Raw genomic sequence first — 14507 nt, 5'->3', positions numbered from 1 at the left:
AAATGTGGTCCCAAAAGTTCAATAAATTTCCACTGCAGGTTTGGTTGGAGTTGACTTTGCTTCTTGCCCTAATAGGTTCTCATAGAGCTAGCTGCAAATAATTAATGACTGGAGCAGGGTAAAGTTAAGATGGCCATTTGAGGAACCATAGACCAGGTTGTGTCACCTCTTCAGTAGCTTCAAGATCTTTGGTGATGACTGCCTACTCTCATTGGGCTTTTCTGCTGAGTCCACACCTGGCAAAAACTCTTGTAAGCCTTTCTACACTCCACAGCCAAGAGCCTGTGAATCCTATTTTAGCCATGGAGATAATGTATGTACAGGAATAGAATAACTTTTTTCTACCTCCCTAAACCCTAATCCAAAAGGGGCCAAAAGAAGAAGAATGAGTAGAGGGAAACAATTAACGTCACCTAGGCCCTTGCCCCAGATAGCCCACCTATAGCAGGCCCAGCCAGACAGGAATTGTAACTTAAGTTGGAAGCTTTGATCTATTACATTAATTTCTAAATTGGGACAGTTTGTCAACTTAACATGACCCAAAAGACATACCTAAGAATAATCAAAGAATTATAAGACTGCATAAGTTTTTATGCAGTAATTGAGGAGGAAATTTCCCAGTTGAATAAATTTAAAAGGGAAGTGGGAGGTATAACAGACACTTTGTGATTATAGCCTTGAGTCTTGTGTGTACAATGTCCAAGAACCACTTCAGAGAGGCCAAATGTAATCTGCATTCTCTGCCAACCTTTTTACCCTATGGATCCCTGCAAAGACTGCCCACCCCAGCCCACTGCCCTGTCAGAGTTCTATCCTTCTGTCAGAGTCAACCTCTTCCTGCCCATAGATATTTGGGTCTTTTTCATATTAGTCCCCAAACACACAACATAGTCAGATACAGAATAAGCGTGTTATGGGCTGAGTCATGTCCAAGCCCCCAAAATTCATATGCTGAAGTCTTAATCCACCACACTTTGGAATGTGGCTGTATTTGGTGATGGAAACTTTTTTTACATTTTATTTACTTATTTTTAGAGAGAAGGGGTGGGAGGGAGACAGGGAGATAAACATTGATTGTTTGCCTCTCGCATGTGCACCAACCAGGACTGAACCTGCAACCTGGGCATGTACCCCTGACCAGAAATCAAACTAGTGACCCTTTGCTTTGTGGGGTGATGCCCAACCAACTGAGCCACGTGGGCCAGGCCTGGATATAGGAACTTTGAAGAGGTAATTAAGTTAAAATGAACCCTAATCCAACATGACTGGTGTCCTTCCAAGAAGAGAAAATCCGGACATAGCCACAGAGGAAAGACCATGTGTATGTAGCCACAGAACCAGCTCAAAATTGTCCTATTCTGTTTAACTAAATACTGAGATGTTTTTCAGAGACACAAGAAAAAAAATGCAAGTCGTGGAGCCAAAGCATCTGCAGAGGAGAGAACTTTAACCTCCAGCTGCACTGGGAACAAAAGTCTCTACCTCCCCTCCCTCCAAGGAACCAAAGGCCCTGGACATAACCTGAACTTGAACACAGGAACCATTTGAGAAGCAGAGGATTTGTTTTCCAGAAAGATCCTGTGTTGACGTCCAGGCTCCAAATGAAACTTGCCCTGCCAGTGCTTCTACAGACCTGTTTCCCCTATACCCTTAAAAATCTACCTTATCCCTGGATAGGGGAGTTTGGTTTTTGAGCATTAGCTTCCCTTTCTCCTAGGTGACACTCTTCATAATAAAATATCTGATTTTTCTCTACTGCAATTCTCAGTCTTAGCATTTGGCTCTACTAGCACCAGGTGGATGAGCTCTTCCTGTTCTGTAACATGGGGACACAGGGAAAAGATGGTCATCAACAAGCCAAAGAGAGAGGCCTCAGAAGAAACCAAACCCGCCAACCCCTTGGTCTCAGACTTCTACCCTCCAGAACTGTGGACAATAAATATCTGTTATTTAAGCCCCCTAGCATGTGGCACTTTGTTATGGCAACCCTAGAGGACTAACACAGTGCTCTCTATCAATGTTTGCTGAATTGTTTTTGATTAATACAAATTTAAGTATAACTTTTAATATCTTTCTGACACTTCATTATGTGGATGTTTTATATTTCATTTAGCCAGCTCCTATTGCTGAACTCTTGATTGCTTCCAAATGTTCTCTACTATAAAGAATGTTTTTATGAACACTATTGTTCAAAGAGCTTTTGGTGTTCTATTAAATTATTTCCTTAAGCATAAATTTTCATGAGTAGGATTACTTGTCAAAGACATGAACATGTTTAGGGCTCTCAAGGACTATACCAGTTTGGAACAATATCAGCATTGAATGAGCACACTAATTTCTTAAAAGCCTTTACCAGGCTGGAATTTGTCAACTTTAAGTCACTGCCCTTCTTAGTCAGAGTTGCTGCTTTTTTCCATTTCTTAGCTGTGGGTGTTATACTTCCAGCTGTTTCCCAATACAACCATTTGCAAAAGTTCTCATACACTTCTAAAAGCTGATGAAAATTCTTTCTCCAGGAAACCTGTCCTGGTTTCTCTTGCATGGCTCTGGTCTTTTTCATACTTGCCTTTTCTCACACCCTCATTCCTTTGGACTGAGTAAGCCCCAGCTTGCTAGACAATTGTGTGCAAAAGGTTGTGAGGGATGAGAGGCCTTAAAAGGAAGATTTTAGAATTCCTACTAATAAGGACACCTTAGGCTGAAATATTGAGATGAGATTAATAAGAAAAATGTGATCAGATTGTACTGTCAACCAGTGGTTGTTGGTGCTAATTCAATGTCAACAGGAACCTCAATTTGTGGTGCAGTAAAGAAAGAAACTTTACTGGGTACATACAGCTCAGTTGTGATAAAGCACAGCTGTGGAACAGTTCAATAGTATTACTGCGCAATTACAGAGCAGCACAGCTGTGAAACGGCATTGCTGCAGGTTGGCCCTGGGGCCAGGCCTCTGCAGCTAGGCTGCTGTGCTCTGCCTTTCTCTGCTTGTTCTTCTCCTATGAGAGTCTTTTGATATTTCAGCTCCAGCCAGGGAAATGAAGTCTTCAACCTTCCTTGGAAAAGGAAAGTACACTCTCCCAGCCAGAGAGGAGTTGACTTATATAAACTGCAATCTCTGCCCCTGGTTTCTGATTGGTCTTTCTTCATGCACATGAGGAATCCTCACAGTTTGATTGGTCCAAAAGGCACTGTCCTGATTGGTCAGAATGGAGACACTCTGGTCAGTGAAGATGCTTGTGAGAATGTAGCTGTATAGCTCTGATTTCACAGGGAGAGCCTCAGTCCAATTGGTTGAAATACAATTCCAGGAACTCCTGTATAAGAACTGGCACAGATGGCAGGAACACAGTGCAGGCAGGCTGTTCAGTGCAGAAGACAGGTAGTTCAGTGCAGGCTTCTCCCTGAAGTCCAGTTTGTGTGAGAGACCCCTGTTAGAGATAGCCAGTAGGCTCTGCTTTTAAAGTTGAGGGCAGTTAGCAGCCAGTTAGCAGCCAATTAGCAACCCTTTTTGTTGGATATCTTCTTAGAGTCCACAATACTTAAATTGGTCAAGTGAGATATGACGGTTGCAAGGCTTTTGAACATGCTGGAGCAAAGGTTAGGGATAGTTGTGGGACATCTGGTTTTGAAAGAGCAGAGTGAAGGGTGCCAAAGATAAGTGATGACAATTGGAGCCCTGCCAGGCAGGAAGGGGTCAGACAGCAAAGGATGTTGTATCATGCTAATGAGTTCAGTTTTTCACTAGAAACAAAGAGGAAGCATTCAAGGATTCAAAGCAGGTGAGTGAACTGGTCAGACGTGGTTTTGTGTCTATCTGGGCAGCCATTTGGGGATGTGTTAGCAAGGGTGGACTCTAGAAGCAAGGAGGTCTGTTTTTGGTTGTTTGTATTCCTCCAGGGAAGAGATGCCCACAGCCTAAACTAAGGATCCTCAGTGCTTTCATGTGTGCTTGTGCTATCTCCTCAATGAGTTTGGAAGATAGGACCCCTGAAGGTGTGACTGTTTCCTCTTCCTTATGTCTCTCCCAAGATGGTACCATCATGCTCAGCTTACCTAGCCACTTATAAATGTACGGAGCCCTCTCCCAGGCATTGGGCTGGGGTAGGAAGAATCCAGGAGGGAAAGCAACCCTACTTCCTTATTTTCAAGGAGCTTCCAGTCTATGTGAGAAATCTAGAAACACAGAATACCATCATTCAAAAAGACCTCAGAGGTCATCTAGTTACACCACCCCTCCCCACCATGACCATCATTTTAAAAAGGGGAAAATTGAGGCTCAGAGGAAGAAATGACACAAAATTGAAATCCATATCTCCTGCCTCCTGGTCAAGGGTAGGAGCCGTTTCATAGCATTTTCCATGGAAGACATAATTCCTGCTTTGGGGAAACTTCCAGCCAGGCATAGAATCACCATGTAGCCAATTGTGAGGTGAGGTGCAAGGCACAGGTGCAGAGCACAAACATCAACACTGAAGCACAGACAAATAGAGTACAGCTGCAGAGAATATAAGGATGGGGTGTGGACAGTAGCTGAATGCCTACTGTGAGCTAGGGACTGTAATCATGGCTTTCACCAAATGCACACAGAATCACCACACTCATGTACGAGTTGATGTACTTATTCATTCCTATGTAAAATATGGAAAAACTGTAGCTCAGGCTGGTAAGAGTCAGAGACCTGGCTCAACTTAGGGCTGGGTGCCTCCAGAGGTGTGCTCTCACCAGGGCACCAAGTTGCCTCCATTAAAGAGGCACAGAGTTTTGCAGTGATAGGATTTGTTGTGGTAGCAGGATAAGTTCATATAGTGCAGTGGAAGAAACACAGACCTAGGTTTATATCTCAGCTCTATCCCTGCCACATAGAACACATGGGACTTTGGGAAATTAACACTATTCAGGCTCAGTTTTCTGTAAAATGAGATTGTATTTGCCCCACCTACCTTACAAGGTAATTGAAAGGCTCAACCAAGATGAATGTCAGAAATCTGTTCATAAACTGAAAAAGAAGTTTCTGTGTCAATGACAGGGAGCCTGAGACTTTGAGCATCTCCCAGGACTGGCGGCCGTTGAGCTGCAGGGATGGGGATACAAGATGGGTAGCTGCGGGCTTTGAGAAGGACTGACATGGAACCATGGCCTGTGTTCCTTGGCTCTATTTTTAATGCAGTATATACCCCTATAAACTAAAGCATTTCCCAAATGAGCAACTTCATGACAGCATTAGCTGCTAGTTTGTAATAAGCCCCTGAAAGCCAGAACTGACTTCTCCATCAGACACACAGATCACGGTCTGTGTCCAGCTCAGCAATCTGAGAGCTAAGAAGAGGGGAAAAAAGCCACCACATGGCTTAACAGTGGAGAGCTTGGGAGTTTGGAGGTAGATTCTGGCTCTGCTACTTGCAAGCCACATGATTTGAGAAGTCATCTCACCTCCTGGAATTCCAGTTTCCTCATTTGTAAAATGTTAGAACACTAGAAACACTCTCATTCAGTGTGATTGGGAGTAGCAGTGAGTAAGTTATGTTAAAAATTCAGTTAAAGCAAGAAATCATGAAAAGCTATACATATTTACTTTAAGCATTTAGTTTCAAGTGTATGTATAGGTCAATTTTTTGATGTGAGTCTAGGCCTTTTGGGTTTGCTGATTGAATCCCTGGATGATTTTCTTGCATAAACCATGCTAGCAATGCATAATTAATGATTTCTTCAAAATGGAATGAGAATTTGAAGACTCTGAAGTAGAAATATGACTATAAAATTCTTTTAGGTATTCATGCCTTTATTCCTGATATGCTACCATTGTCTTCCCCAACCCTAATTTAATAGCAAACTTTGAGGGACTCAATTTTACAAGTATTTTCCAAAGTCTTCAATCCAGTTGTATTAGTTCAAGAAATGCTATTGGCTCTGATGATCAAAACTGAAAATGTATAATGATTCAAGAACAATAGAGGTTTATTTTTTATTTACATAAAGGCCAAAACAGTTGCTCCTAATTGGTGAATGGCTCTCCTCCAAGCATGATGCAAGGAGGTAGGTACCTTCATTTTACACTTTGCAATCTTCAGTATGTGGTTTCCAAAGCTACTGTTTGGGGGCTAAATCCAATGAGAAGCAGGGGAAAGAGAAAGGTCCACCCACTCCTTAACGACCTAGCCTGGACTCGATGCATATTGCATGTTACCTCTGCTCATGTTCCACTGGAGAAGTAGAAATATGGCCCAGTCCAATGCAAAGGAGTCAGGGCAACAATCCAACAATTAGAGGACATGCGTTTGGAAGAGCTTGATGATCTCTGCCATGCTATCGTAGGAACAACGCCCTTTATCTTCACATTCATATTTCATTGCTATTTTTCATTGCCAAGATTTAGAAACTCTGATTTATGTAATATGTGACCAAATTACATAACTGCATAATAAAAAAATTACAAGATCCAGTAACAAAAACAACTTGGTAAATGGGGAAGAAGTGCACACGCATTCTAGACGGTGGTCTGCCTTGAGAAGGTTGTGCCCTGAGGGCACCATTCATTGCTTTTTAATGGAGGAAACAGAGAACATCAGTTAACTGGGTTAGTGGGTTTAGTGCCAAGTCTACCAAAAGACTTTCTACTGTTCCTGCCTCATACAATTGTTGGGAATATTGATGAGATAATCCATGTAAGATGCTTTATATTGCTTTCTACCAATACCCAATCTTCTATCATTTGACAGTCTAGGTTGAACAATCCTTTGTTGAGAGTAGTGGGAACTGTCCTGTGCATTGTAGGATGTCATCTCTGGCCTCTATCCACAAGCCCTCTACTTGTAAAAAACAAATAGGTCCCCCAACATGGCCAAATGTCTTATGCAGAGTAAAATCACCATGGCTATGACCCTCTGTTTATTATGGTGCCAAGCATTTACTAGCAATTTATATTTTGGTTCCCTTCTCCTCTGCAACACCCACTTCCATTCATTCCAGCCAGGATTCCTCTGCCTCAGCACTATAACAATGAGTCCATAAGAGCAACGGTCCTCTTAACTTAAAAAATGGGAAAGAGCACTGGCTGGTGTGGCTCAGTGGATTGAGTGCCAGCCTCAGAACCAAAGGGTTGCTGGTTTGATTCCCAGTCAGGGCACATGCCTGGGTTGTGGGCCGGGTCGGGCCCTCATTAGGGGGAGTGTGAGAAGCAACCACACATTGATGTTTCTCCCCCTTTCTTTCCCCTTCACTTCCCCTCTCTCTGAACATAAATAAAATAAAATAAAATAAAATAAAATAAAATAAAATAAAATAAAATAAAATAAAATAAAATAAAATGTGGGAAAGAAAAGTTAATAATACCGACCTATTAAATTCATGCAGCATTTTACATTTTCTCATTGTTCACATATAGATGCTAGAAAATGAGATTGCCCTTTGAGAGTTAAAATAGTAAAAGTTATACACAGTGAATGTGGGAATAAGCCAAGATGTTTTCTGGAAAGTGGGACTGAAGAGTTTGGAGACACCCTAGGCTCTAATCAAAACAAATGAGGTGTAATTTCAGAAAGATAAAATTGTAATTTGTTGAGGGTAACTTTCACCAACTGTACCCCATTCAAAGAAAGACTGTGTAACAGAAATAGGGAATAACTTAGATTTGCTTTAGATTTTATACTTAAAAATTGCTAAGAAAACATTCTTTTACCCATCTCCATTTATAACTGTACACGGCTAAGTATTTCTGTAGGACAAAGTCCTAGATATTGAATTATTATGCAATAAATACTGCATATTGCCTTTCAAAAGCTTGTTATAAATTTAAATTTCTACTCCCACCAATAATATATGTGATTTCCCATTTCCCAAAAGCATTAATTTTATATTATTTTGCCTTTTAACTTTAGTCAATGTGATGGGTAAGAAATAGCAGATCAATTTTATTTTAGTTTGCTGCTGAAGTTAATTTCTAGGTTGTATTATTTATAAATTACCTTTTAAATAATTGAATTGTTTTTCTTATTAATTTACAGAAAATTTTATATAGAGAGTAGTGACTTATTCTCTGCCCTACATGTTGTAAATATTTTCTTCCAGTCTGTGTTTTGTCTTTTGATTTTGTTTATGACATCTTTCTTCAAAAAAAAAACTAACATTTCTGTACTGTCAAATATGGTCATCTTTTTTTTAATGGCTTCTCGTATTCATAGCTTACATTTTTAAAAAACTTTCCCTGATATAATATTATTTCCTCCTACTAGTTGTATAATTTGGGAGTTTCCCCCTCATATTTAATTCACCTGGAATCTTATTTCTTTTATTTTTAAAAAATATTCTATTTATTTATTTTTAGAGAAAGGGGAAGAGAACAGAGAAGGAGAAAGAGAAAGAGAGAAACGTCAATGTGTGGTCACCTCTCACAGGCTGCCAACCAGGGAGCTAGCCTGCAGCTCAGGTGTGCGCCCTGACTAGGAATCCAACCAGCAACCCTTTGGTTCTTAGGCTGGCGCTCAATCCTTTAAGCCAGACCAGCCAGGGCTGGAATCTTATTTTTGTATGTGATGTGAAACTAATTTTATTCCCAAATTAACATCTAATAATCCCAATGCCTCATGCTCAATGACTTGAAGTGCTACCATGATCATTCACTAAATTCCCATTTATTGGGTTGTCCAAAAAGTCCATATGGTTTTATCCACAAAATAAAAAGACATTTTTATTTTCACCAATAACTTCATTGATTTGGATATGTGGAGTATGTCGGCCATCTCCCACTATTGCCTTCTAGTGGGTAGAGGCCAGTAGTGCTGCTGAACATCCTCCAATGCATAAGACAACCCCAGAGCAAAGAATTATTTGACCAAAATCTTAACTGTACCAAGAAATTCACAAACTTTTGACACATTTGATCAGTTACAGCACCTTCTCCATACACTGCACAAATCTTTTTTGTGTTTTGGTTGCATTTTTACCTTTCTTGAAATAATAAAGCGTAATACACCAAATATGTTGCATATTTTATTCTATCTTCAATACTAAAATGGCTACACAAAAAATTCACCAATTTTGATAAGTTTTGTTTAAATGCACATTGATATGACAGCTGTCACAGTACAATTTAACAAAATCATTTCAAATGAAATTAAAGACAACTAAGTACTACTAGAACTATCTTACAGAAAAAACTAAATGAATTTTTTAGCCAATCCAGTGTACAATGGGTGGGTAATGAGAGTTGAATGGGAAGAACCTGAAATGGGAAAAGCCAGCATTGGAGCTGCCTGTCACCTACCAGACCAATAAGCAGAGGGATTGAATCTTTATGGGTGCTTAATTTGGATGGATGGCAATTTGAGAAGACAGCAGGTTTGTACCCTAACAGATCATCTTAAATTACATTTTAAACCAACTCTTTTTATAAAGAGAAGAAAAGTGTAGGTAAGGGGTTTGGAATTTAGGGAAAAAACTAATCAGATGAAAGCTGCAGCCTTCTTTCATCTGTGTTCTGGTCAGTGGTCATCTCACCCTGGAGTAAACATCAAGCCCAGGCAGGACACGCCGGAACAGCGCGGGTATCTGAGCACTTTGGCTCTGCACAGCTGTTCCTAATGGCACCACTGGTCGAACCCTTTTCTGTGTTTCCCTACTGTCTGGAGCTGTCTGGAGAGCCAGGGCCACCTTCCCAGGGCCTCTTTAGAAGGGCCCAACAGGACTTACTTCTACTATATTCTCATCTGTCTACAAAGAAATAGAAACAACTGCAGAATACAAAAGATTAGCTTTTGAAGCCATGTTTTTTCAGCAGCCACAATCCTTATCATAAATTCCCTTTACTCTCCTCCCTGGACGAAAGCACATAACCCAATGTAGCCTTGCCCCTCCACCATACAGGCCAGTCATGGGTGGTGGATGCTTGAAGTTTCAGGGCTTTTCAGTGAGCTGCTGAGAAAAGTTGCTGGTGTCAGTATCTCTCTGTCAAGAAATAAGATCTGTTGAATATGTATTAAGCTGCTGCTCTCCAATCCCTTGGAGTCATTTATTAATTTATTTAAAATATCTTTGAACTCCTACTCTATGCCAGGTGCTGTGTTAGACACTGGGGAGGCCAAGATGATTAAGAGATGGCTCCTACTCACATCCTGAGAAGATAGAAACTTACTGGCTTACAGTAAAAATAAGAATTACAACTTGTATTAATTTGGTTTCAACTCTTTGGCACAAAAGACCTTCATATGGAATCTAAGAAAGATCAAAGATCAAAACATGGCAAAGGCAGAAGGCCTCAGGAATAACTGGAACCTGCTATTTGAACCTGGTCAGCACAGTTTCCCTCTCTCCGCTCTGCTTGTGCCTGTGCATCTAACTCATCTCTCCTTAGAGACCCGTCCCATCTGTGCGTATGAAATCAAGGCTGCCATCAGTCCCTGAGTTTAGTGTTTTCCAAACTCCAGCACCTGAGAGAACTTAAATCTTTCTTCCTGTTTAAAAATCCTGGGCAGTCACTTTTATTGGTTCATTTTGTATAGGTGCCTACCCTTCACCAATTATCTGGTAAATACTATGCCCACACCTAAAGAAGCTATTTACATGTCAGGGTAAAGGGCAGCAGAATAGGGTAAAGGTGACTTTAGGTCAACTCCAAAAGATAACATCATTTTCTTCCCTGGGTAGGTTCATCAGACACAATACAGCGTGTCCAAATATTGCATGAGATACACTTATACTAAAAAATAATTTGTTCAATTTATCTGAATTTAAGCAGGTGCCCCATATTTTTATTTATTTATATTTGTATTTATAAATCTAACAACCCTACTCCTGGGGCACTTCAAGGAAAAGGGAAGCAGGTCAAGATGCTAGGTGCGTTGAGAACAGTGCTACCTGGTGTGTGAAGAATGGCTAAATTTTGAAGTTTAGGTTCTTTGGTTGTAACCCTCAGAAATTGGCTTGGCCTAATTTAAGCAACAATAAGGAATTATTGGAGGGATGATGAACAAGGCCACCCCTTTGCACAACCCCAGATACAGCACGTGAATGGGGCCCCCTGAAGTTGTGCAGTGCTGCTGCCTAACTGCAGGGCAGCTCCCAGAATGAAAGGGGATTTGGGCAGCTCTCCTGGGAAGGACAGGACTCGGGGCCACAATCCTGCAGCTGACATAGAACTACCGTCCTGTTAATTTTAGGGCAATTCTCTTACTTCTTCAAAATGTGTATTGAAATACAAGAGAGGGTAACAGTGCCTAAGGATACACTTGAATTTGCTCTAATTAATTAATTATGTAAACCCTGCTCAATTCTCTGAATGGTAGGAACTCTAAGGTCAAGACAATTACATCCTAACTGCCATCCATCCTGTTGCCTGAGACACCGAACTGGGTTCCTAGGAGAGACATTATTTGGGTTTGAGTACAGGGCAGACATTGATCACATGAAATTGTAGTAGGCACTTCTCTGAAGGGAAAGCAAGATGCTCTGAGCCGAAAACTGTTGAAGGGATGCTCAGGGAGGCAACCCAGCAGATATCTGCCCAATGACGTCTGTGTGTATGTGTGTGTTCTGTCCACACTGAAGAGCTGGTGCTCCATCATGCTCTGAGGTGCTGCAGACCATGAGAGGCACAGGTCGCTCGGGCTGGTGGCTCTCCACAATAGTGTCACAACAACCAGGCCCACCATCATCAGGTGTGAGGGTAAAAGATTTAGGAATCTATCTTCTAAAAAATAAATTGGAGCAACTTCAAAGCTACATTCTCAGTAATGTCATTCTGACTTCCTTGCAATCACAATAGGTATTCCTGAGTGGGAAGGAAGGGTACAGGTGAAACTGGTGTATAGACCAGTGCAAATAACCTACTACCACAGCCATCCAGAAATGACCACCACTCCTACTCCTGCTTTCTTCCCTGTGAAGTTGGGGTGGTGGGTGCAGTCATGTCACTCTCAGTGGGTCCTTCATGTGCACACCATTCATTGCCTGGTATGTGGCAGATACAATGAGGGTCTTGGGGACAGATACTTGGACTTGTCCCCAGCAACCTATCCTTGCCTGGATTGAGGGTAGAGAGAAGAGAGAAGAGGGATCTGAGAGTCAGGTTTAGAGAGTCAGGACATGATGCTGTTCACCAACTCATTGGCTTGTGGTAGAGATCAAATTAAATGCTACGTACAAAACACTCAGAATAGTGGCAGACACATAGTAAGATCTCAGTAACTGCTCCTCGTGTTGTTTGTATAGTTAATATAGGTTCAACTGCCATAACAAAGGTCACAGTAATATGTGATCTAACCAAGACAGCAGGGTATTTCTCTTTCAGTAATAGTATAAGCAGACCAGGGCTACATTTGGCAGTTTCATGGTGCAGAAGACCCAGATTCATCCTATCTTGTCACTCTGCCATCCTCAACATGTGCCTTACATGTCAAGGTCTAAGATGACTGCTGCAGCTCCTGCCATCACATCTATCTTCTGGTTAGAGAGAAGTGGGGAAAGGGAAATGCTTTTTATGGTACTACCAATTAATGGTGTATACCCCTTCCACTCACATCTCCTTGGCTAAACTTCATCCCAAGGCTACAGCACAGGAAACCAGGAGATGTGGTCTTGAGCTGAGGAGCCAGCCAGCTCACAGAATTCTGTTTTATTATTAAAGGAAGAAGGAACAGATAATGTGTTTAGTGGTGATGATCACATTGTGCTGTCATTTCTGCTGTCTCCCTGCACATGGAGCCAGAACTTCCCAGAATTAATCCTTAAGCTTTCAGATCTTTAAACATAGCACAGAAATGTGGGAAAGCTTGGGGCAGTTGAATAGGACAGAACACTGTAGGGGAGGGGGAGATATAAACCCCTTCCTACCATGCTCTTCTCACCTTAGCCTTTTTTAAAAAAAGATTTTATTTATTTATCTTTAGAGGGGAAGGGAAGAAGAGAGGGAGAGGGTATCAATGTATGGTTGCCTCTCATGGGTCCCTTACTGGGAACTGGCCTGCAACCCAGGCATGTACACTGACTGGGAATCGAACCATGATCCTCTAGTTCGCAGGCCCATGCATAATCCACCGAACTACACCAGCCAGGGCTTCACCTTAGCCTTTGAATCTCAAGCTTCGAGCTTCAATATATGCCTCCTTTACCCCCCCACCCTGCCCTCTGTGGTCCCCCAATTCAGCTGAATCCTATCAAGTCTCCTTCTTTATATTCCTACCCCATGTGTTCCCTTACAGGCCAAACCCCTAGCCATAGTAATGGATAATCCAGGAATCCAAAATGACAGCCCAATCTTCCTATGGTGGTATGCAAATGCCCCTTGGAAAGAGACAATCTCCTGCAGTCAATGAGACACTAAAAGTGAACTCCCAACAGCTGGCTCCACACAGATGCAGGGCCCCCCTCCTCACAGCTGCTCATGCTTCCTTCCTCACTTCCTTTCCTTTCCTGACTCCACCCAGGGAGCAGGAGGGAGACAGGAAAGGCAGGAGCAATGGGCTTAGCCCAGCATCTTCTGAGAGACAACTGGACTGACAACTGAATAGAATAAGTCACTTCCCTTTGGCCTTCCCTTCTAGACTGGACAACTAGGACAGTGACCATTTCACTAACATACATTTCCCTTCCATAGCCACCACCTCCTCCCCACACTCTGCCAAGACCCGTACCACCCTCTAACATAGTTTTCCCCTCTCCTGGCAGGCCTTCCTGCCTTCTGACGCACACCCCTACTTTTCTGGCTGGGGCCAGCCCAGGTTGGGTCACACCCTTTCCAAGCCATGCCTTCTAATAACCCTCAGAACAAGGAAAGCTAACAACCCCTGTTCTGCTTTGATGAGCTGACCCTGCTTTTTCCAGTCACAAGGGCAGTCTGAGGCCAAATTTTCCATCCATGGAGGAAGGAGGGTGTGAGGGCAAGCTGGGGAGGCGGGAGAGAAGGGTGGCCCTACAGGCAGTCCGCCTCCGTCTTCTCTGGTTTGAATTAGTGGGTGCCTAAAGCAAAAGCAGATGCAGCTGGGTTCTGAGAGCTGTGCCAGGCATGGCTCGGGGAGAAAGGAAGAGAGAACACATTTCTTTTTAATGAGAAACAGCTTTGAGAGGGGGAAAAATAAGAATTATAGAGGAATGAAACCCCAGAAATCCCAGCAGAGCAGCTGGAGGCCTGTCCGGCATGGCCTGCACCACGGGCCTGCCACCACCCCTCCTAGGTCCCCTCCTGCTGCCTCAGGCTGTGCCTCCATGAGCCCAGCTCTCTCACTGTCCCCACCCACTCCTGTCCTCCCACCAATCCTGTGAGACAGGCTGACCGAAATCACTAGCACATTTGGTCAAGGAGAATCCTCTGATTTTGAGAGGTTGCATGAAGACTCAAGGCCAGCAGCAGCAGAAGAAGCCCTGGGGGCCGACATGAAACTGCAGCGATGGCATCACCAGGTCCTCCGGTCTGCCAGGGATTTGCCTGTATTTACTTAAGTGAGGCATCACTACACATTCTGGCCATTTTAGCTATAAATAACTTTATCCTTTTAAAACTGAGATTGGGGCTCTTTAAG

Source organism: Sturnira hondurensis, unplaced genomic scaffold (genome assembly GCF_014824575.4).
Source record: "Sturnira hondurensis isolate 20B ecotype Veracruz unplaced genomic scaffold, ASM1482457v3 Scaffold0017082, whole genome shotgun sequence".
In the NCBI taxonomy this organism is placed as follows: Eukaryota; Metazoa; Chordata; class Mammalia; order Chiroptera; family Phyllostomidae; genus Sturnira; species Sturnira hondurensis.
The sequence above is the reverse complement of the archived record's forward strand: the minus strand, read 5'-3'. Positions refer to the sequence as shown.